Source organism: Bactrocera dorsalis, chromosome 4 (assembly GCF_023373825.1).
Source record: "Bactrocera dorsalis isolate Fly_Bdor chromosome 4, ASM2337382v1, whole genome shotgun sequence".
Taxonomy (NCBI): Eukaryota; Metazoa; Arthropoda; class Insecta; order Diptera; family Tephritidae; genus Bactrocera; species Bactrocera dorsalis.
The window spans coordinates 24,473,343-24,498,253 of record NC_064306.1 but is presented as its reverse complement, the minus strand read 5'-3'; the positions used below and the strand labels follow the sequence as shown (position 1 = coordinate 24,498,253).

Here is a 24,911-nt window from a genome sequence, read left to right as displayed (position 1 = left end):
CAACTAAACAACGAGTCAACCAAGCGAGGTACTGGCTGCCTGTTGGCCTCTTCGACGAATCGAGCCTTGCACTGGTTGCTTGCAGCGCGGTGTGGGGCCGCGGAGGATTGGTGCGTGCCAACATTATTGCGTCCATTAACCTCGTCATGCTGCCTAACCATAATTTTTGGCCAAAAAATAGGAAAACAAAATGCGAAACACCGAACAAGAAACTAAAAAGAATTCCGCACTTAACAGCGCCTTTTTTTCTGACCGATTTTCCTGCTCTCTTTTGAGAAACAGCAGTCGGGTATATAAAAATCTTTAAAATGTACCAAAACTGTAAATTTTACCAAAAAAATAAAGGCAACAAACACGATGAAAACATCACGTTAACGTGCCCCTGCCACTACAGCGTCGACCGAAATTGTGGAATGGATATTAGTGGAAGTTGTAGCACCAAAAGCAACGAAAGAGGCGCCAGCAGCGAATACTGCAACACTGCCGAAGGCCCAATGATGCGGAATTCTTGTAATAAACAAATACATTGTGGAATGCAGCGCAGGCGCTTTTGCAGCCCTAAACACACGCACTTACACGTAATGTGGAATGCCTTCGGAGTAGAGTGGCCATTAAAGTGACCGGCAACTCGCTCTGAAGTTGCGGCATAACAGTAATGCTAGTGGTGGTTATAGTAGTTTTGTCCTTGTGTGGTGTTAAGCCTTACGGTTTGTTATTAGCATGCCTTGTTGTTAGTGTAATAAAGTGCTGCTAGTGGTACCATTGCTCTTCTGGCGTTCTTCTTGCTTCGGCAGTGCGCGCTCACCGAAGACTCGAATGCTGTCGAAAACGAGTGCATAAAATTTAAAATAAAAGCGGAAATGTAAAGCTTTCCGCTAACGCATTCTCTTCGAAAAGCTTTTACAGCAAGAAAACCAACTGAAAAGAGTGCCGTTGAGAAGCCTACTTGAGAGTAAAAATAAAAATGTGCTGTTCAGAGCAAAGCACAAGAAGAGCGGAGAGCGTGATTGATAGATTCGGATTTCCGATACTACAGATACTGCATGTCTTGTACGTATCTAAATTTATATGTATATGTAGTTGCATATACAGCAGTTCGTTGATACCGCATAATGTTAAATAATTGAAATAGTTTCGCGCGCATCCTTTGCTGCGATTATATGACACGTTTAAAATATCTAATTTATTGCCTCAATATCTTGTTGTAAAAGTACAGCAAATTTATATTGATGGTTCCACTCTCTACAAATAATCTCTAGCAAATTCTTGTTTCAAAGAAGTCTGAATTTAATGAGAATCAAATTAGCATAACTTTTCAAATAAAGATTCTTTAGGTTAGAAATTTAATTACAGTAAAATTGCCTGAATGGAAAGATGAAGCGTGACAAAAAAACTACGTCTGACCTGTATTTTGCAGGGCGCCGCTATGCTTAAGTGTGAACTGAGCCTTTTTTGTCTACTCAGTGTAATACTAGAATCGTTGGAAGAAAAGGGTTCAAATAGTAAGTTGTAGTAATTAACGATTATACACAGAGGAGGCTTAAGAAGATTTCAAACAAATTTAGGTAAAAGCGTTGCCACGTGTATAAACTTTTCAATTAAATAAAATTTTGTAAAAATATAATTTAATTATTATAACATGATAGAGAGAAAGGTTCCCAGCTGCAATTTTTTAAAATATATGAAATTTATACTATAAGAAGAAGAAAGAACGCTAACTTCGGCAACTTTCACAGATTCAAGTCTTTCTTACAAGAACTTGATTTTGATCAATAAGTTCGCATAACAGCGAAAGGCTACTCCGCAATAATAAACGTCAAGTTAATTGAAGATACCTGGTCAAAAACAGTTCTCCATACGGGAGCTTGCGTTAGATCGTCCAATTTTCTTAATCAATTTGTATGAACACAAGATTCGAAACACAAGAGTTAAACAATGTTTGTTGGATGCCTATTTTGGTATGAAATAATGCGAAGACATTCATTAAATGTAGTTTATGTTATGTTTACGAGCAGTCCCAATATACGACATGGTGGAACATCGAGATTTTGATTTGATTACATTTTAGACAAGGCATTTCGTATCAGCATTAACTTGGTTTCCTTTTTTCAAAGAGTATTTCAGCTGCAGAAATATTTTTTGTTGTCCTTCTAAAATCAGATTTTTAAGCAATGAGTTTTTTTTTTAAAGCAAAAATCAGAAGTAGGAATGAATTTAGATAGCATGTAAAAATTTAGAAATTGCAAAGAAAAAACAGCAACTACTAAACTGAAGATCCATCCTGTGAAAGAATTAAGTTAAACCTATATTGGTAGAGACAGCTCTATAGGCTAGAATTTATAAAAAACCTTTTCACAAAGTTATCTCATTTCCATAAAGGAAAAGGTTATAACAATCAAAACAAACTCCACAAATTTGCTTTAGCTTTCATGGTGGTATATAGAGTATTGATGAAATGTATTTACTAATGTTTAAATGAAATGCTAATATGAACTGACGTATGAAACTCATAAGTACATGAAAGATCTAAAGGAACAACGATGAAGATTAAAAAACTTCAAGATTATCCAAAAGTATTTAGAAAAAAAAACTTTTTGAAATATTCAATGTAATTTTTGTTTAAACGGAAAACAATAAATATTTTATTTTAAATATTTTTGGTTACTTTTGGGATTAAGAGAGTTGAAGATAAACTTTTTTCGGCCTGAAGTGTCTCTTAATAAGTTTATTGATACCATTAAAGACATTTCAAACCCATATTTCAATTAATTTCTCCATAAATTACTAAAACAGTTCACTTCTTTATTTTCCCTTCGTCTTTACTTTTTGCTCACCCGAAGTTCTGGCAATGGAAAGGAGTTTTTTTTTTTAACTCTAAATCTTTATTTCAATATTCAGTGCAATTTTCTTAAATGCAAAATACCGCAATAGTCATATACATATGTAGCATGGGCTTTTATGTGTAGCCTTAATTTTGCCAATGTTTGCGGTTCGTAACCTTTTCCAATTAGCTGGGATTTTTAAAAGCTCGGTTACTTTCAACAACTTCAATTAGGTGAACAACAAAACACATCAGAAAGAAAAGAAAATGCAAAACTATTGAAAAGAGACATACAAATTTTATTTGTCTGCATTGCTCTCAGCGTTCGCAGCTTGCCTGCGTTTGCCCTGAAAATCCAGACCTACATCAATATCGAAAATGAAACGAGTGGAAACGAAACGCATTGAGACGAAATGAAATTATGCCAACCTCATTTGCAGACATGACGACAACATGTGTGGCGGCTGCAAAGCTCCCGAAATTCCAGGCAGCGCGCAACTGGAAATTGTGTCAATCCGGTGAGCAAACATGCATTTAATGGTGCACGTGCGTTAGTATGTGTGGCAACACTAGTTATTTACATACATACACTTATACATATGTACATATGCGCATACATACATGCCGAGTGTAATGTATGGCGATCCGAAATGTGAATAAGAAGCAGGAAGTGGTGCATTAATATGCACACACACTCACCAACTAATGTCAATAAGTCAACACACTGCAACACGAACGAAAAATCCTTATGTTGTAATGTCGGCGTGTAATGGGACTGCTGTGTACTTGTGTGTGGGGAAAGCAAAGAAATGTGTAAAGTGTGGAGAACGAAGCAGAGAAATAAAAATGGGAAAACAAAATCCGCGCTGAAGTGGCTTCACTGAATCCTTGTCATATATTCTTTGCCACTCCACTTCAAGCTTTGTCGCTCGGCGCTGTGCGGCAGTAGAAAATCACACAAGAACACGACTTTTGAAAATTAAAAAGCAGCACAGCACGGCACGGCACAGTACAGCACAACAAACGTAACAAAAACAATCAAAACAACAAAGACAAAAACTGAAGCAAGCGAGCATTAACCAAAAAGCAGGAGGAAGACATGCGAATTGGTAAAAAAGTGAGACAAATTGGAACGCAGTTGAAATATAGCACCATTGCAGCAACAACAATATGCACAGATACAGCATAATATTCTTAGAGACCAACACAAATATCAGCACAACTGCATAGGACTAGGTGTCGGTGTAGTTAGGCAGGAGCAACCCCGGAGGCTAAGCATAATACAACTAGCGTTAATACTCGCCGAGGGTTGCCGGAGTGTAGGAAGGGCATATGCGGTCGCAAACTCACAGACACATTTGCGCCACCAGTTAACCTCAATACTGACTTAATTGACGTATTCATTTTGTCGTCATCACGATTGCATCATAGCAATTGTCGGCTAGTGCAATGGCGAAACGAGCCGACTGACACGGTTGTTGGACGGCGTAGCCTGTGACGCTAACGCTGCCGGTGTTGATGCTATGCTACGCTTTCAAGTTGTTATTGTTGTTTGAGAAACAGGACAAAAATTTCAAGCAAAGACGTGCCTCGAGTAGTGCAAAGGATGTGCGCAAAACTACTCTAATTTTGCATTTTGCTGCCAGAAAAATTATTATTTGCCGGCCGTTGCGCAGTTCGTCCTTTCGTCAGTCCAGCTGCCGCTTAAACACCGACTGCCACATTTCCCTTGCACACCCATGCACACACTCATGCAATTACTGGTACGATCCTCTTTGCAAGCATTTTTGGCGCTTCCAATGTGCTGCTGCCTTCAATTATCTATAAGCTGACGTCGGCGTTGTCGTCGTCGTCGTAGGCCATTACCTTTGCCGGTACACATGGGCCAGCAGCAGCAACTTCGTCATAGCCATCGTCATGCCTCAACGCCATCGTAGTGGCCAAAACCAACACCGTCGTCATCGCTGCCGTCATTGGCGGCATAGTCGATATTGTATGATGCTGTTATACCATGGCGCAATTTCTGCGCAACATCCAACCAACAAGAAAACTAATCAGACACATACTTATCACTAGCGGGATTTGTTTGTTTTTCACACACATACACATATACTGTTGCAAAGGTGCATGCTATGCAGAATATAACACGCGCGCACTGCTGGTGTTAATGCCTTCTGCAAAGTTGTCCAAAATGCGCCACTCCGCGTATGAGTAATTTTCGATATATGCGAGTGTGAGTTCAGGGCAGTGGTCGGCATTTCATAGCAAAATTTTGCAAACTAACTTCACACGTACGCTTACGCTCTATCGTTCAGTCGTTGTCGAGCCGTCAACGAATTAACATCACGCAAGACCATAGCGCAAAACGAAATATGCCCTGCGAGAAATATTTTATGGTTCTAAATGCCTTTGATGCCATGCAATGCCTTTTATGTTCCAAGTCTTTTAAAGATAATAGGGAATATATCCTCAAAAGACAATTTGTTAATTTTCATTATACTATTAATTAATAATTAAAATTGCTTAATTTTAATTCCAATTTCTCACTGGGCTACTTTTTTTTTCGTTCTCACCAACACAGTGACAGATCCTCTCATGCCGACCACTGGTTCAGAGAGTGCGTGCAAATCGGCTGAGTGCGAGAGCCGGTAGCCGACAGTAACAGAGCCAGCCAATTACAGCAGTAGTAGTGGGTAACATTAGTGGTTAACATTGCAATGTTATTTTCGCTGTTTGTGTACATTTTTTTATTCATAGCAGGTTGAAGACATTACAATTGTTCAATTCACAACCTGTCGTAAAGCATCGTAAAATCGTAAAATTATAAAAAAACAAGTGTAAAAATTTATAATTTTACGATGCTTTACGACAGGTTGTGAATTGAACAATTACTTTATTTAAGAGGAAATGTAATATAAGCTACGTGTGCAGAAGAAGAAATCTTTGAACCGATTCTGATGTAGAAATTTAATATAGTATGAGCCTTTCAATAAAAGTTGTATTGTGTCCAAAATAATATGGTCTAATAAGTATTACTAAGAATCCTTGTTTTATAATATGAAATTATTTATTTATTATTGAAATATGTATGTATTTATTTTGAATATACTGCTATGAACATATGAATGTCACTTTATGGCTTCTTTCTTGCGTTACGGTATTGTAAATTTTTTTAATAATTAACCAGAGTTTGGGTTTTTTAAGGTTTATCCCTCGTATTAAATAGTCGAAAAAACTGAATTTACAATTCATGTTAAAAAATAAAGATCGATAGGAAACTGTGATTTAAGAGGCAGAGTTGGCATAATCTGGAAAAAGAGGAGAAAGTTCAAATTGCATTTTTATCAATTTTGGTCCCCACAAATAGATTTACAGAGTATAATATAATAGTTTTGTATGCCTAACTTTTGTTTGTATCACCTGAAAATAATTGAGTTAGATATACATACATATTTGAACGGTGATAAGAGGAGTTAAAATCCGAGTGACATCTGTCCGTCTGTCTGTGCAAGCTGTAACTTAAGTACAAATTAAGATATCTTAATGAATATTGGTGCACGTGTTCCTTGGCAAAAAAGGGACTGCAAAACGCTATTAGTCGAATACATAAAAAATGCTATAACTACGTACCATAAGCACTTATTTAAAATATAACCCTGTTATTTGTTCGGTTAGACCTGAACCATTCACACAGGACTTCATTCTATAGTTGAGTCCCGTCAGGGTATTAGACTAGCCAATCGAAAAAATGGATCTGCTTCGAAAAAAACTAATTTTTTACTAACTTCAGGGTCTGTTTTGATTCGATGCTCTACATAAATTGGATGGAATCGAAATATCGGTTCCTTATATTTTTTCAAATGTGTAAATACTGAGACAACCTAGGATTATATCCTTAGCACCTAAGACGATGGATAAATATTCTGCCGACTGCTTCTATCCTCTATAACTTTACTTTCTCACTCCACAATTCATTTTTGCAAATATTTAAGATATATTTTTGAAGAATTCTAACGAAGATAAATCGTTCTGAAATATTTATTTTAAAGTAGTGGTTTCTTCTTCGAAACAACTTTGTCTGATTCACATGAGAACAAGATAAGTCTGCAGAAAATGTTTAAGCGGTTGAACGGTTGATTAATATCGGTTGCTAGCTATTGCGGTGATTTTAATTGATTATTTTTGACTACTCTTACTAGAACAGCATTTTGCGCGATTTTGACTTCACAATTGTATCTTCGACCAATACATTGGGATTCTGCAGACATAATTTGGTTGCATTGTATACTTTTTTACGAGAAATTGGTATTAGCTTTGGTTTTGCAGCCACTTTTTGTTCTTTTTCTTAAAATTTCCTACACATTTTTTCGGAAAGTAGAATATTATTACTTATTTATTAGAATATTATTTAGTTTATTATTTATTAGTATATTATTTTATATTGATGCCTTGTTGTACCCCTTTTATTTTTTATATACCATATGTACAGCTGTTGACAGCTAATTGGAAAAATAGCTACACAGCTGCCCTACTTGGTTACATTTTTGACGTTCGTCAGTCTGGAAAGACGTTGAAAGAAATTTTGAATCGGGTCAAAAAAAATTGTTGCTTGTTATAAGGAAGATAACAATTCAAAGCATACGTCTATTTTGACACAAAAGTTTTTTAATGAAAATTCTATCAATGTTTTGGAGTGGGAATTATCCAGCCCAGACTTAAATCCTATAGTACATCTCTGGATGATGTTAAAAGAACCATACGCTCCAAAAGTATCCCAAATATAGAACGGCATGGTAAGCTACACCATTGGTGCGCTGTCAGAGTCTTATAACGTAAATTCGAAATCGATTTGAAGCAGTATTAAAGTAAAAGAGCTTATCAACAAAATACTAACTGAAAGTAAGCAAGTTTTTGTAATATCAGTAATTTTTTGTTGATAAAATATTTTCGTTTCTAATTAGTTGTCGCACTCAAATCGTTGATTCCGAATGTTTTTGTTAAAATCTTTATAACAAAAACGAATTCTAAACAAAATGTTTACTATTAGAGTTTAGTTTAACATAGGCTTCAATAAAATAAGTAAAAATACAATAAAAATACGTAATTTATTTGAAAATAACATAATTTACTTCATAATTGGTGTTGTTTCTAATTAGTTGTCAACAGCTGTATGTATGTATGTACATGCAAAATGAAAAAATTTAATAAAGTTTAATATAAATAAAATATTTGGTAACATACATAGTATTTTTGTAACAATTATGTCCGTACTCGTATATATAATCCATTTTCTTTACCGAACTCCAAGTTAAAAGAATTTAAAAAGCAATGCAATTCATATTTGTTACCTAATTACAGAGCCAAACATAGTTTCATTAACAGTGGATTAAACTTATAGACGGTGAAATCACTTCGAGCTAGTACACAGTAAATTATCTTGTGCAGTCTTAACAGCGCGCACATTCATATTTCTCTCAGAGCGCCACAGGAAGTGTTAGTAAAAGCTCTAACGCGCACATAACACGCTCGTTTACGCGCTCTCGCACACTTTGCGGCGCTTTTGAACCCGTGTCGGAGCACCTGGTGAACGAAGCCTTTTCGTGACTGCGTGCGCGGCGTTTCAACTTTGTTTGTTTGCGTTGCGCTGCAAAGGCATCGCTGCTCTCCATTTGGTCTTCGTGTGCATTTTTTCTTATTTGTGTGAACTTTGTAAACGTTCTCGCGTTAGTGCGGCTACCATATTCACTGTGCTTTCCGGAGGGTGAGAGCAGATGCTAATATTAGCAGAAAGTTGTGCGATGCGTGGCATTCCCATCACAAACAATACTGCAACATTCCATCGACACAGAGCCGATCCATGTTCGAGCTGTAGAACAGTTTCAGTTTTCACTTGTGTTTCCGCGTGCACGCACATGTCACGGTAGCTGTGCGCTACTCGTAAGCTTGTCAAGTGCTTAGAGTGTGTGAGTGTTTCAAAATAAAGTCTAGCACACAAGACGAACAAGAAGTTGTGGAACTTATGAATGTGCTTCATTTCGCGTCTTTAAATATTTGGTGTATGTGTGTGTGATTTTCTGCCGGTGACCATTAAATAGAAGAATACTCAAATTGCGTGACAGAGAAGTGACAAATACGTTCGGAAACATAATCATGAGTGTGAACTGCGCAAAAAAGCATGCTACGATTCTATGAATATTGCGTATAAAACCGTTATAGTACAACTCTAATTCGTGTAAAGCTTAGTTTAGTAAACTGAGTTGTGAGCTTAAATCTGCCGTCTTTACGTGTACTGTACATGCGACGCCGCTAAAGTGCTTATTTAAAACTTGGATCGGTTAACACTGCCAATTCCTTCACTGCCAACGTGAATAGTAGTCATCATCATCTCGCAGATACATCCTGTTCGGCTAACAGCGCTGCCTTTGTTTAAAGTACCACTGTTAATGGACGTTTGCTAGATCACTGTTGAAGCTTACATTTCGTTATTCGGCCATTCGGTCATTCGCTCCCTGCCAACGCTGCTAATGCCAGTTCGGCTTCGTGTTTTGTAAGCCGCTTTGCAGCGCCAACAGAGTGCGACCCAACTCACAGACTTTTCGCGAGAATTCTTTCGTTGTTGGTCTCAGTGCTGCTATTGTGGTTGCCAGTTTGGACTGTTGGGCTTGTTTTTGGACTTTGCATCGAATTCAGTTTAGTTGAGTGGTGTCGAGTCGCGGTTGATGCATACGAACGGAAGTGCAGTGAAAACCGGAACACGGAAGTTCAAACAATAGTTACTTTTATATTGTTAAAAAATAAGTGTAGAAACACAAATTAATACTTATATATATATGTATAAAAATTTGGTTAGTGTGTTCAATAATTCAAAATTTCCGTTGGAAAGGCATGAAATAGCCAACGGTTCTGATGTGTTTATATTAATGATGCATGACCAAAGCAGTGCCGCTAAGTAAGCCATGTAATGATTGTGTGTTTCACTATATGGGTGACGGTGTTAACGATTTGAAAATGCTCAAGAATTAATAAAGAATCTGACAAATGAGTTTAAGTGGATGTGAAATGGATATGCATTGTGTAGAAATTGGAAAGTTTTATTTCCGTAATAAAGGAGAGTTCGAGCAGTGAAGCAACTGTGAGCGCTCACCAGTCGAAGAAAAGGTAGGCCCTTCCCCAATGACAATAATTGTAGCCCAAATTAAATATATTGGGCAACATTTTATTTAACAATTAAAATATTTACAAAAAAAAATATTTTTAATGTACACATATTTTGTTTAAAAGTTTTCTTTACCTTCAACCCACTTTTTCTTTTAAACGCTTAGCTCCAAAAACTAGAAATTTATCAGTAGCCGAAGTTACTTCTAGGGAAAAAGAGACATTGCTGTAAGAGCCGACAAGTTTGTTAAGTTTATAAACTTTTATATTTGTTATAGTAATAGTTTTATATGATTCACTGTTTTTATAATTAGTCAATAAGCTTATGTTTTTAATTACAATTTTCCCGGAAATAGTTCTTTCCTTTTTTTAGTAAGACTGAATTGTACAAAGAAAACAATAAATATACATATGTATACCAAAATATATAATATAAAATCTGTAACTCTCAAAATTAAAAAACTCCTAGCAAACACGTTCGTAGAGGATTGAGTATGGGTAGAGTTTGAAAAGGCAGTTGCTTAGTTCGGTATACCCAAATTTTCCAGCGTTTCTTTCAAATAAAATAAAATGGCAGTTGTAACGAAATGAGTATAGAGATCATCTTAAACTTCAGAGTAATTTAACTGTTGGTAATTTGGATTGAAATCGTCTCATATGGGCTCTGTGAAATTACATTGAAATGCACTGCAGTAATTGTAGTTGGGGCTTAATAAATATTTTTATAGCTGTACGAGCCATATTATCATTAAGATCTCAAGAATCGGTGTATGTATATATGAAGAAATATACTATATGGTATGTATTTAAATTTTAGACAAGACTAATATAACATATATATTTTTTTAAACCGGTAAAATAAATTAGTAAGCTTTATAAATGAAAGCGGGCGGAATACCGAACAGGGCGGGATGATTTCGTGCAGAACATGTTAGCCACATATATGAAAATACCGAAAATTAGGGGCGAAGGAGTACAGTTTAAAAACATGAAAAATTGTTTTAGTTGGAAATGGAATTGAGTTGAATGAAACCCCTTTTGTGAAATATTTCAATAAATGACAAGCCTCTTTTGGCTCTGCAATATACATAAAATATTAGTTTCAACCTTCATCATAACGTTGAAAAAGTGGGAATTTATTAATTAAATGGTTCTTGCTACTTGTTGTTTGTGGAACATATGAAATGAGTACGCAAAGTAATAATATATGAATTTATTTTTAATTTTGGTAATGAAAAATAGCTATTCTAGAGTTTATGAAATTGTTTAAAATGAGTTTTGGTGAAGATTGCTTCGTTTTTTATGTGGACAAAATTACTAAAATATCAGAAAATAATTCTAAATATTTTTGAAGTAAATATAAATAGATACTGTATGTGTGAGGTTTAAGGAGAACAAGAAGTCCGTTGCGCTGCGTTCCTCATATGGCTTCTCTGAATACTAACCTACCATCTGAAGTGGTCATAAATACAATTCAAAACTAATTACAAGTATATCACATATATCAGTAAACAAATAAAAGAAAAATCATAAATTATTGAATAAAATTGGCTTTGTATACTTACTTATGGAGAGTATTTTTAAATTTCAATTATGTTCTCAATATATTTTGTTTTACTAAGCGGTAAAATAACGAAATATGGAGTTGTTTATGCAATATTACTTACTAATATGCAAAGTATTTGAAATTAATTGTGTTTTGCAAGTATTCGAAAGAGAACTGGGCATCAAGTTATATTTTTAAACGGCCATTTTCAGTAGCATTTTTCATCGTAACACTAAAAATAGTTTAAAATTCAGCAAAAAAATGTAAAAGATTTAAACAAAAAGGCGTGAGATACGGTAAAATAAAATATAAATAATAGAGAAAAAATAAAATGTAATTAGTTAAAATAAAAACAAATAAAATAAAATAAAAACAATAAAATTAAATAATTTAAAAGAAAATGAAATACAGAAGACAGAATAAAATAAAATAAAAATAAATAAATAAAATAAATAATATAAAATAAAGCAATAAAAAGCGAATTAAAATAACATTAATAACTGAACAAAAGCAAGTCAATCAGAGTTATTACAGTGGAGTTTTATCTTGATAGGAAAACTCAAATTTGGCCTTTCATTAATTTGTAAAATTTTCGTTAAGAAAAGTATTATTCAGTTTAGTTTAGTTTAGTCAAGTAATGTTTACGTTCATTTAATGCAATTTTTTTACTCTTGAAAAAAATAATAAATATTTTTTAGGGAATGCAATAAAATATAAACGCATTACTTTTTTTGTTATTGAAACATTGCACATATATAAACATTGCTCCGATTGGTACGAACTGCAAGTCGAATTAGACAGGTGACCATCTCTTTTCAATACACAGAACTGTTGACGCAGTCCTAGTATATGTCAATTTTCAGATTTTTGTCAGCAATATACCGAATCCCAATGTAACAATGACAAATTTTTGAATTTTGTTCTGGTCCTCTTTTAAAAATACTGGCACTCTCTTTCTGCACCAACCGGAAGCGGAGTTTTTGGCGTGCATATACCAACCACGGCGTTTGAATACCCTGTGGCACAGTAACTTACAACATAAAGTGCCACTTAAAACCCATCATGAAATACAGTTATTGTTTGTTCCTATTCGCATACGTACACATATGGAGGTTCAAAGCGCATATTTTAAATTTGGCAATCATGAATGTGGCATAATTTTATGCATTAATGCTGTTTAAGTACATTTGTGTTTGTGTACTGGCGAGCATGTGTGAGTAAATGTATTTTGCGGCAGCCAGTGTGACAACAATGGCGGTGTGTAGCAAAAGCAAAGTGAAATATAAACACTACAACAACAACATGCACAAAATTATTAATATAATAACAATAAAAGCGGCAACGAAGAAGTACCGCACTAACGTTTACGTGCCACTGCTCCAACGTGCCACAGCCACACTCCACCACCCTGCCCGCCCGACGAAAGTGCCCATTGCCAGCTCGCTAGCTGTTCTGTCGTTCTGCTGGCGCTGCTGTTGTTGACGATAATAATAACTGACTATAAAAATTGGCTCATTGTTATTTTATATAATAACGGTAGTTAGTTATGAAGGAAAAAGTGGTTTATATGTATATGTATGTCATCTTGCGCTCAATTATATACAAGCTCCTATATATATATAATATCTACTGTAAGCGCCTTTGTAAATTTGTGTCAAATATATACTTATATTTCACGTTTAAGTAAATAATGCACTTGCATAGAAATTGTCTACTTCTATCGATTCGCAAATACTCTCATGCAGATACATTTATGCAAAACTAGCAGCGTGTTCGTGCACTAAGGACAGCTTATAAATGTATCAGTGACATTGCCACATCAACTCAGTTTTTCTAGTTTTGTTATATAATTATAAAATGCCTATGGAACTATTAAAAGCTCATTTAAAGGAAATCCTTATGTGAAATACAGATATATTTAAAATCAAATAAGATTGCGAAAATCACAGGGTGTCATAAATTGCAAATTATTAATTTTTATTTCCAATAAGAAAATCTTCCCAGGAAATATTGCAAAGAAACTATTTTAGTCAGATATATTTAGTATAATTATTTTCTAGAATTTATTATTCTACATTTAAACATTTTTTAAATACATGGACTAACAAAAAAGAAAGTTAACTTCGGTTGGACCTAATCTTAAAAACCCTTCACATCTGCATAAAAAAGTTTCCATACAAAAATTTGATTTTGATCGGTTCTAAACAATTTATTCGCATATTGTAGCTTTGCCTTCAACATTCATCTTTGCAAAATTTCGTGAAGATATCTTGTCAAATAAAACAGTTTTCCACAGAAAGCTTTGGTGTTGATGCCAGCTTTATACTATAGTGGTCCGATATCGATGGTTCCGATAAATATGCAGGTTCTTAGAGAGAAGAGAACGTGTGCAAAATTTCAAATGGATATCTGAAACACTGGAAAACTTGTTCAGGGTATTAAAATTCAAGTCCTCCAGTAGTATCCCTAAATGTTTAACTTTACAGTTTCATGACACAAATATCCGTTTCTCTGCTATTTTTGCTTTATTGGAAATGTGAGTTTCCCTGCTTGAACCTCCGTTTCATGGTGGGAAAAAATACGACACACGTTTCGTCAATTACATACAACCTTTTGACTTTCAAAAGAAAATCTAGTTTGTCCGGTATATTTCTGAAATATTATGAAATTATTATTTTTATAAACTAACCCGAACATTGTAAAATATGATCCAATAATGAAGGTGTTGCGAAAAGAACGCTCAGTAGGCCGATTATGTTGACCATAAGTTGAGTGAAGGGCGCGAAAAATATTCTTTACAGAACGTGTATTTTTGTAATAAAGTGAGTTATTTGTGGCCGATGTTCAGGCGTAAGTCTTTCTGTGATGGAATGCCTAACAGTACTTGACAAAAACAACGTGACACCTTAAGGCACCTCACACGTAATCTGTCCAAAAAAATGCTATTGAAAAAAGTACCTCTACTTACTTCGTCCGTAATTATCTTCAAATATGCAAAGAGAGATCTTCTCCGAGATCTAAGCTAGGCCAAAGGCTTCACAGCAAATATAATACCTAAATAAATAAAATAAATTCATTAATTTAAAGTCAACGGCTTTTTATTTTCTAATACTTGCTAAGTTTGTCTCTGGTTTCATTAGCAGAATAACAATAATATTTTAATTTATAAAGGAGACTCGCCAAAAAGAATAAAGAAAGCTATTTAACCACCTGGAGAGTATTTAAATCAGAAAGGAAAATGCAAGTAAAAAAGGTAAAGCGACAACGACTATCAAATTGACTGATCTCCATACTAAAATGCATGCACAATTCTAGGAACACCCAATTGTGACAAATACTGCCATTTTGATATATTTCAAACTCGGAAAGTTAAGAATTTTTAAGTATTTTTACCTATACTGCAAAATTACAAAGAAGTTTTCACATATTGCTTTAGAAAAATAAAATAAATTATATTTAAACTTTAAAACCACAAAGTCCAAACTTGACACCTCTGTATTTATCAAAACTGTGGCAAGTAGAATGCGTACTGCATCTTTAAGACGATTTCTTTGTGAGTTAATGTGCGCCCATACGCATACAAAGCAATGGCTGATTGCTAATTAAGATTTTAATATTATTAATTATTCCACTCGCATTATGTGCTACACTTTTAGCTCACTTTCTAAGTGAAATTTTGAGGAAATTACCGTCAACTTATCACATTACTTAAATAACGAAGGCATTATATGCCACTACTCGTAATTTCCTTCATTTTTCATTTTCTCCTATCTTTGTTTGCATTTTTTATCTATATTCCTGCGCTACTGCCTCGTTTCGGCCTATCTACTCTGCCGTATTCCGTAAATTTATATTTCGTTTCCTTTGGAAGGTGGGTAGGCGTCTCGCCGCTTTCTTACCCTTATATGTTAATAAGTGTTTTCGTTGTCATTGTAACTGCTACTGCTCCATCATTGTCGTTGTAACACTACTTTTGTTTTTTGTTTATTTTATTCTTTTTGTTGTTTTTACTGACGTTGCCCTACTTTAAGTGGTCGCTAGCTGGGTCGATCTGTCCGGTGCATGCAGTTTGGTGAGCGGTCTATGGGCGTTACATGCACCCGGGCGTGTGGTGGTTGGAGCTGCTATAGGTCGCTGTGTTGGCTGAAAGACTGACTAAATGGCAGGTTAACTGGTCACAGCAGTTTTTCGGAGAAGGGTTTGTGGAACTAAACTCGGCCGAATGGAGGCTCGTGTGCACTGCACACACACACGACCACGTACATACATATGTACTCCACATTGAGCCACGTTGTGGTAGAAATTGTTGCTGATTTTTTCGGTCGTTCCACTATCGAGTTGTTGGCGGCAGAACCAACGCCACCTTTATGAAAATCAACAGCAACAATAGCATTGCCACAAAGTGTTGCGTCCAATGCACAAATACTTGTCACTCTTGTCGGTGTGTTAGTGTGTAATGGTATCCATTTGGCATATGTAGAGAAAAAATGCAATAATGTGTGCGAACGAGCGTATAAGTAACAGGGTATGAGCGGCGGGCAGGGCGCTGAAAATGAAAATTTACAACATAAGAGGAAAAGCGTAAATGATGTATTACAAAAACGAGAAAAAATATGCAAAGAAAGCGAACGAAAGTCCACCTTTACGACGTTTGTTCTCCGAGCCGCCAGTTTACATACTTCAAAATCTATAGCCTGAGCTGCACCGCCCTAGCCCCACAATTCACTTCAGTCCCGCAAAGGCTGCTTAATTTTATTTATATATATGCTATATATCTATATAGCTATATACATATATAATGATATTTATTTTTAAAGAGAATGCAATTCAACGGCGCTCGTACGTCGACAACGGTAACTTGTATGGGTTTAGTGCAATAATGTTTGTTGACGAAGATTTGTACACAATGTGGCGGCATTCAGGGGGTTGGTTGGGGTAGAAGGCATTGCGGTGTTTTTGTTGCATAATAAAATGGAATAAAGCCATCAAGAGTGAATGAGTGACATAATGTGGGGTAGTAATGCCACATTATGGTCAACACACATTCGCGCATTTTTCGAAATTTATATATTTGTATGTGTGAGAGTGCACGTGTGCTACATGGTATGTGCGGAGGTGTAAGAGCGTTTACTTCCTTTCTTCTCTTCGTGCGCACCGCTTTCGACAATTTTGTTTGAGGCCATTTCCTTTCATTCTGTAAAGGGCACATAGCGTGGTAATTTGCAAATTTGATATGCACAACCAAACCTACAAACTATCTGCATGTGCATATAGGCAAATATGTGTGTACTTGTATGCAGTCATGCTATTTGACTGCAGTAGCGCAACTTCCAATCAGTTTTTATTGGCGTAGTCTGTATTAATTTCAGTTTAGTTTATTTTTAAATACGTATTTGCCTTACCTGTCCGTTTAAACATTTTCCAATAGCAATTTCTTTATGTGAAATCTGTTTATTTGATTTGTTGTCCGTTAAAATTAAAAATGAAATATATCAAAAATTATTATTTATTAGCTTTTTTTGCTATCATTACAAATATTTCGTGCATTTATTCCATATTTTCTATGTACTAACTCGTCGTTGGTTCATTTACTGAGGACAGGATATACATAAACATAATTTACTGGTTAAGAGCTTATATAAAGTTAGAAGGCCGAAAAAATCGAATTTTTCAGCCGATTTCTAAAAGAATAAATTTTTGACCAAAATTATGGCCTTACATTGTTTATAAAATTATTACTATTCGGTGAGAAAAATCTTCGATTATTTATAAATAAATAAGGAAATAAATTTTTTGAAAACTGTTTACATGTAAACCTTTAAACGAAAAATGTCAAAGAGCGCACGGTGTGTTCAGAAAATATCGGGAATTTTAAAATTTAAATTATGCGGGCCTGGATTTTGAACTATTTTATTATGTTGATAAAAATAAATTATAAAGTTTACGAGAGTATTTTTCGATTATATATATAAATACATGTGATGAAGATCACCGTGCCTTTCTTTAAAGTTATAACATATTATTTATGTCGGTCAGCATCTTAATTTTTTAATTGTAAAAACCACGTTTAAGAAGATTATCAAGATGTATCAAAATTATTTAGCTAACATAATATCTTCCCTCGTTGCCAATATGATTAGTATGGTTTCCAATAGACAGGAAAAGTTTCAGTGGATATTTCGATCGAAACCCTCCGTATTTTGTTTGGAAATCCAATCGCTTAGAAAATACTTACATATAACATATATCTTGATAAAAATGCTGCACGGAATCAGCTTATCCAGTTATAGCGAGGAAATATTGGCCATAAGTTGAAATTTAATTGAAAAGTCTTGCTTACCATGTAAGCGATATTTTTATCAAACACAATGACTCGTTTTTTGAAAATTATATATGTATTTCTAAAAAAATACCTAAATACCGACGATAAAATTTTTTTTATGAGATTGGTACAACTTTTTTTATGTTCGTGTGAAGTTTGATCTAAATGTCAATTAGTGTGGTGGCAGCTGTTCGTTTACAACACGAAAAATTTGTCCGGCGATTTTTACTCCAGAATGATGGTTTCAATAGAAACACGGACACCTAATCATATAAAATATTGCAGAAGTGGTTTGGGGATTCTACTTTATTACGAACACAAATATTTTAGTGGTACAAAGCATTCAGTGAAGATCGCGAAATCATCTGAAACTCGAATCATGTGAGTCATTCATTCATGGTAATAATAACGAAAAAGTTAAAGAGCCAGTGCTTCCAAGCCGTACTGTTGGCAGTAGAGAGATAGCAGTGGTTCTCAAAATCTCTTAGAGATCGACTCAGCACATTTGGTTAATGTTTTGAGTATGAAACGTGTTAAATTCTACGACTCTAACTTAATGAATTGAATATTTTGCAAAAACGACGTCGGTCAGAAGTTGCAGACAAGATATAATCTAGCTGAGACGGAAAGAAACGAAGGTTTATCGAAACTGTCGAACCTAGACTATTACCCTGAATGCCGAAACTAAAAAAAAAAACATATTTCGCTAAAGGCACCCCAATGGAAGCTTATAACAAATGTATAGAAAATTTGGTTAAAGCAATTAGTTGGGATATTTGTATTGGCTCAGAAGATTATTTTGGTGGGGATAGTACATAGGTACCAATGTGGTTTTTAATCAGTTCGGGTCGAGTTGATATATCAGATGACATAACTTTTTATGTTCCTAAGTAAAATGGGATTAATAATTTGTTAAATCAAGTTCTTAGTACTTTACATTTTTTTTAGCTAGTTTTAAATTTTAAACAGGCAAGCAGTTCTATTTTTGTTCTTATTCTTTATGGTCTTATAAAATTCTACAACACCTCTAGAATATTGTCCCAAATTTTCTGGTTGATCTGAGTAATAGTTTAGGAGATATAGTCTTTAGAACTTGTGTCGCCAAATCTTCACTGAATTTTTTTTTCTTCTTTAATTTTTTTGTAAAAATGTTTGCCAAAAATCCAATTTTCATCTTTTTTTCCTTCGTCCAATTTCTAAGTTAAGGTTTTAACAAAAGCACGTGTTTTTTCACTTTAGACGATTCTGTAAGGCGTTAACCTGCCAACGAGTGCGCAACTTCCGAGGGGTCACCGAACATGTCGCAATGGCCGAGTTTATATTTTTTCCAAAAATTTCAGAATTTCTTTGCTAATAGTATGTATATGTTTGTAACAATAAAAAAATCTAATAAATACTTCATTTTTTACATGAGAAAAAAATTGTTAAAAAAAGCCTGGTTTTTTACCCGTGGAAACCTATGTAACCTTTTAAATTCCTAGTGATGCAGTTTCGCGGAAAATATAAACATGAATTTAATTTCACTCAGCTGACTTATTTAAATGGTACTGTAAAGTTGCTTTATTCGCAAATATATTTATTTGTAGCAGTCTTAATTCACTGACCTACTTACAATGCTGGTTCGATAAACTTAATTATTTCGTGATTATTTATTTTGCCTGTCCATCTTTTTTTGATTGTTCGCACTTCAACCACAACGCGTACACAAAGTTTTAATACATTAATTTTTACATTTACCCAACTAACTTGTGCCACCATGTTTTTTTAACTTCTTTCATTTTTTGCTCTTTTCCCTTGCAGCTAAGGGCGGCATACGTGCAGAGCAGCATTAACTGAATCGGAATTGAATTGAAAAGTTTTAATGTGTGCTTGTTTTGTCTTCACCAACGTTTGGATTTTATGCTCGGGAAAGTTGAGAGCACAATAAAGAATTACGAAAAGACTTGTGCAGGTGCAGAAACAGCAGAGAATTGAAAAGAGAATTGTAACGACAGCAACAACATCAACAACAACTACCACTAACCGCACTTAAGCAGGTAAACCATAAAAATAATTAAGCGCAAAACCTAAATTGAAAATATCAACTATATGGGATTGAAACAACAACAATAACTTTTGAAAATAAACGAAGCTCAATAGACTGAAATAGAGTCCAAATATTTTACCGTAATGCAATGCAATTAATTAAACATATCACTAAAAATATTGGAAACGAAAATAACGATAAATGAAAACACCACTTAAGTAATAATAATAGCAGTTTACCCTTTTAGTGCAATAAATAGCTTAAATATAGAGGATAAAATTCAAATATCTACATGCGAAATTCATATTCATATTTAACGAAACTTCAACACAAAAGAAAATTGGAATTAAAATTTGAATACAATTCGACGATGAAAATAGATAATAACACAATTCTAGCTTATAAAATTATTGAATTTTAGAATTATGAAATTTTCGTAAACATTCACAAACTAAAATTTATGGCATTTAAATAACTACAAACAAGAATCAATATATATTGGAATAACGAAATGTGCGCGAATATAAAAAATGCGTAGAGCACAATAAATACCACAACAACAACGACAGATTTAAAAACTTTAGCCCCAATCGAAATCACTCAACCAAATGTAATAACAAATACCTGCGAATAGCTCACAAAAACTATAAAACGTAGAATTGATCATCGGAGTTATTTAATCGAGCTTGCATTGAGGCAAAAGTGCGGCAGGGCTTGTAAAGTAAGATGGCTTATAAACATAACAAACGGAAGAGATTTGCATTTCAGCAGAAAATGACCGAAACAAGTGGATTAACGGTAAATCATTAACAATAATCGAATAAATAATCAACTCATGTGTAAAGACGAGACATTACCAAATACGAAGGTAAAGTGAGAGCAAAATAGTTATCGAAAAAACAATTGTAACAATAACACTGCAAATAGAAAAACAACAATGAAATGTGCAGTTTGGTATATTCGTGTGTGCAAATGAACCATATAAATGTAGTTCGAAAACAACAAAACTAAATTCGAAACAAAACAAGAAGAAGCATCACAACATAACAACGAAAATAATAATCTTTGTGCGTTACAAGTGTTTGCATTTCAATGTTAGGTCGCTTCCTGACATAGCTACACTCCTGAGGAGCATCTCTTATTTATGCGGCTTTCAAATACACAGCACGCGGAAATTTATTCATTTGTGTTCAGAGGTGAGTGCGAATAGTTATCACTTGTTAATTCACTAAATGCACTTTTTTCGCGTACGTTTTCTTATTTATGTTTATGAGTTATGGTGTGTGCGATAATTGAAAAATGTTTACAAATGTATTTATAAGCCCAATGTTTCCGATTTCGTGCTGCCAAATCATTTTTCTTGCTCGATTTGTGGCACAAGATGCAAAAAACCTTAACACTCCTAGAAGGAGGGCTTCATATGCGGACTTTGGAATATCGCCTTAGATGTAAAAAGGCTTCAAACAATTTGATCTTATTTGTTGGATATTCGTTTGGTTTTCGTTGAAATAAAGAAAAAGATATTTAAATAAATTGAAACAACTAAAAAAGGGTTAAGTTCGGGTGCAAACGAACATTTTATACTCTTGCAATTTGCAAGAATCAAAGCCAGGGAAATAAGTTAAGATGAACAAGTAAGGAAGGGCTAAGTTAGGGTGTCACCGAACATTTTATACTCTCGCATGATAAAGTGATAATCGAGATTTCATTATCCGTCATTTACATATTTTTTTAAACGTGATACCTCAGCTCAAATACCGTATTTGTGTAAAGTTTTATTCCGCTATCATCATTGGTTCCTAATGTATATATTGTATTATACAGAGAAGGCATCAGATGGAATTCAAAAGAGCGTTATATTGGAAGAAGGCGTGGTTGTGAACCGATTTCACCCATATTTCGTACATGTCATCAGGGTGTTAAGAAAATATTATATACCGAATTTCATTGAAATCGGTAGAGTAGTTCCTGAGATATGGTTTTTGGTCCATAAGTGGGCGACGCCACGCCCATTTTCAATTTAAAAAAAAGCCTGGGTGCAGCTTCCTTTTGCCATTTCTTGCGTAAAATTTAGTTTTCTGACGTTGTTTGTTAGTCGGTTAACGCACTTTTAGTGATTTTCAACATAACCTTTGTATGGGAGGTGGGCGTGGTTATTATCCGAGTTCTTCCATTTTTAAACTATATATGGAAATGCCTAAAGGAAACGACTCCATAGAGTTTGGTTGACACTGCTATAGTAGTTTCCGAGATATGTACAAAAAACTTAGTAGGGGGCGGGGCCACGCCAACTTTTCCAAAAAAATTACGTCCAAATATGCCTCTCCCTAATACGGACGGACGAACAGACAGACAAAACTATAATACTCTCCTTAGCAACTTTGTTGCGTGAGTATAAAAACGTCAATCAGATTCTATATAAGTCATACACTGACCGACAAAGTCAGCATTGTTAGAAAAACGTTTTCTGGGTTTCATTAAGGTACTTCACATACAATTACCAATCGAATTGAGTAAAGAGTGCCAGATGTTCGAAATCCCAAAATTAGGTTAGTAAAGTTTTCGCCCAATTTTATTTATTTTAGGCACGAATATACAGTTTTTGTGAGTAAAACACGCTTTGTAATTTTTGTTGAGATAACTTAAATATTAGTGGATATATGCTGCATAAAGTCTACCGGAAGTTCGAAAATGTTTATATTAGTTATGTACATATATGGCGGCTCAGAGAAGTATTAACTCGATTGAACCCATTTTTGATGCACATAATTACTATTATGTATTAGGAAGGGATTCTCTCTGAATTTCAATTGTAAACCTCTAACATCGATCGATATTTTCGGTCAACTATAGATATAGGGGTCCACATATATGGTACCTAAGGGCCTGAACAGTTTTGGTTGGACTTGTTCATAAGGTGGCATACCTTAAAGGAATTACAAGTGCGATACTTATTCCGTTTTTGTAATTACTATTAGGCGTGGCTGTAGAAATTTGAGAAGAATCCCACGTATTAAGTTTAGCCGCAATCGTTCGATCGGGTCTCTAGAATTAAGATTTTATCAAAAAGCGGGCGGTGACACACCCATTATCGATTTTTTTTTCGATTTCATCTTATTCAGTTTTTATAATATTTGCGCTAAGAAAATTTGGTGGTTATAGCTTTATTGGTTTAGGAGATAAGTACATTAAACTTGTTAGAGGGCAGAGCCACGCCCACTTTCTCAACATTGCGAAGCGTTGTGCAAAATAAGACCTTTATATCTTAATTTAGTTCTCTTTATATATTTTCGGTTAATGGCGTTTTGTGGTCCGAGATCCTACTATCATCCGTTGTTAGGTGCCATAAAATGCGTTAAAGTTTCATCAAGTTATCTTAATTTTTGCGTATTTCAGCTCGTTTAGATGATACCAACAACCGTTAGGTGAACTAGATGAACAAAACTGTTTTACTCTGCATGTTGCAAAAGTACAAAAATCCAGATTGAAATGAAGCTGGAAATATGTATAACTGAAATTTGATCAATCATCAATCAGTATATCCTCTAATGCTATGAAGAATGTACCTGTGAAGGCTATTAAAGGTTCGGTTTTTCTTGTTTAAAGTACACTTTATGATATGTGTATAAATTCATAGTGAATTATCATTTTCTGAAACAAAATACGGTATTGCAAACCTTAGTCTGCATGAAAAAGCCTAAGCCTAAGATTTAGTACATATCTAAAATATTCTCATATTATATACATACGTAATATGATGTAAGAAGTCATAATTAGAAAACAAAGCAATATCGATTTTTTTGATGGCTTGTTCATTCAGATTCTAGGTGACGATATGTATTTATGTTTTAACCACTATACAATATATCATTCATTATAAAAAAATTGCGGTATTGGATTTTTTCATATTTTCGGAAAAAATTATTTTACAAAAGAAGTAAAAATTAAAATTTTTAGATGCCTAACGAAATATACAGTATAATTTCTCATTAAAATAGGCATGTGTAAGTCCCAACGATAGTTGAAGAACTTGAAATATCCGTTGAACACCCTTGCACGGATTCAATATGTTCATTTTATTATGAATGACATCGTAATCAAGAGTGTTTAAAATATTGTAGTGTTTAATTAAATATTAGATGGTTCTGTATGCGATTATTGCCAGTAAGTAGTGTATTTTCAGTGCTAATTGAAATCGAATGGTTTTTAATATGCAAGTATACTTTTATTTTAGTTTTTAATATAAATAAATAAATAAAACCAATAACTCGGTTGACACTATATCACCAAGTCATAAATAAAAGGAATCAACATATTTGCATTGGAATTTCGGAATTGAAGTTATTAAAAACATAATTATTTATTATCAGAGAGAGTCCAACTTATAGCCTTGAAGATGAGAAAAAGAAAGAGTGATGATTTTAAAAATTTGTGGATTTAATTTTGATACAAATAAATGTTTGTTACAATAGTTTTGTACTGAAAATATTTAAGCACAAATACCTTAATCGACTATACGAAATTTTTGAAAATCGAACCAGTAATTCTTAAAATATATTATAAACTAGCTGACCCCGCAGCCGTTGTCCTGCGTGAAATTATATGGTTTGTAATGAAAAGAAAGTTAAATTTCTCATTTCATTTTTTTTTTCAATGTAACGCAGCTTTATAAACAACATTTTTCGGTTTCTGTTCCGGTGTACAGAAAAGATGGTTTTCCAACTCGTGAGCACGCCACGGCCGTGTGAAAAACATAGCATTTCCAAATTTATGCCTCACACTACGCGACTATATTTAGGTCCTGTTGATTGACATCTCAAATTCAATTTTCACTGGAAACGGAATACGTTTGAACTTAAAAGAGAAATCCTTAGACCTCAAAAGAATTCGTAGAATCAAGCATTCTCCTCCTTGTATTCGATAGGTGCGTCACAATCAGTCAGGTTCCATTACACACTTTCGGCGCTTGAAGATTGCGAAATATAATAACGACGGATCTTACTTTGAGACGCAAATGATACGGTGGCATACCAAGCCTGTC

General features: G+C 34.3%; 1 protein-coding gene across 1 annotated transcript in view; it reads left to right on the top strand.

Annotated features, from left to right (window-relative positions):
* The first annotated feature begins 8,700 nt into the window (after nt 1-8,700).
* Nucleotides 8,701-24,911, top strand: part of LOC105233123 (innexin shaking-B) — a 337,491-nt gene continuing 321,280 nt past the window's right edge. The window contains exons 1-2 of the mRNA XM_049455185.1: nt 8,701-9,979; nt 19,645-21,066. The gene's annotated coding sequence lies outside the window, so the exon portion shown is untranslated. The remainder of the gene's footprint in view (nt 9,980-19,644; nt 21,067-24,911) is intronic.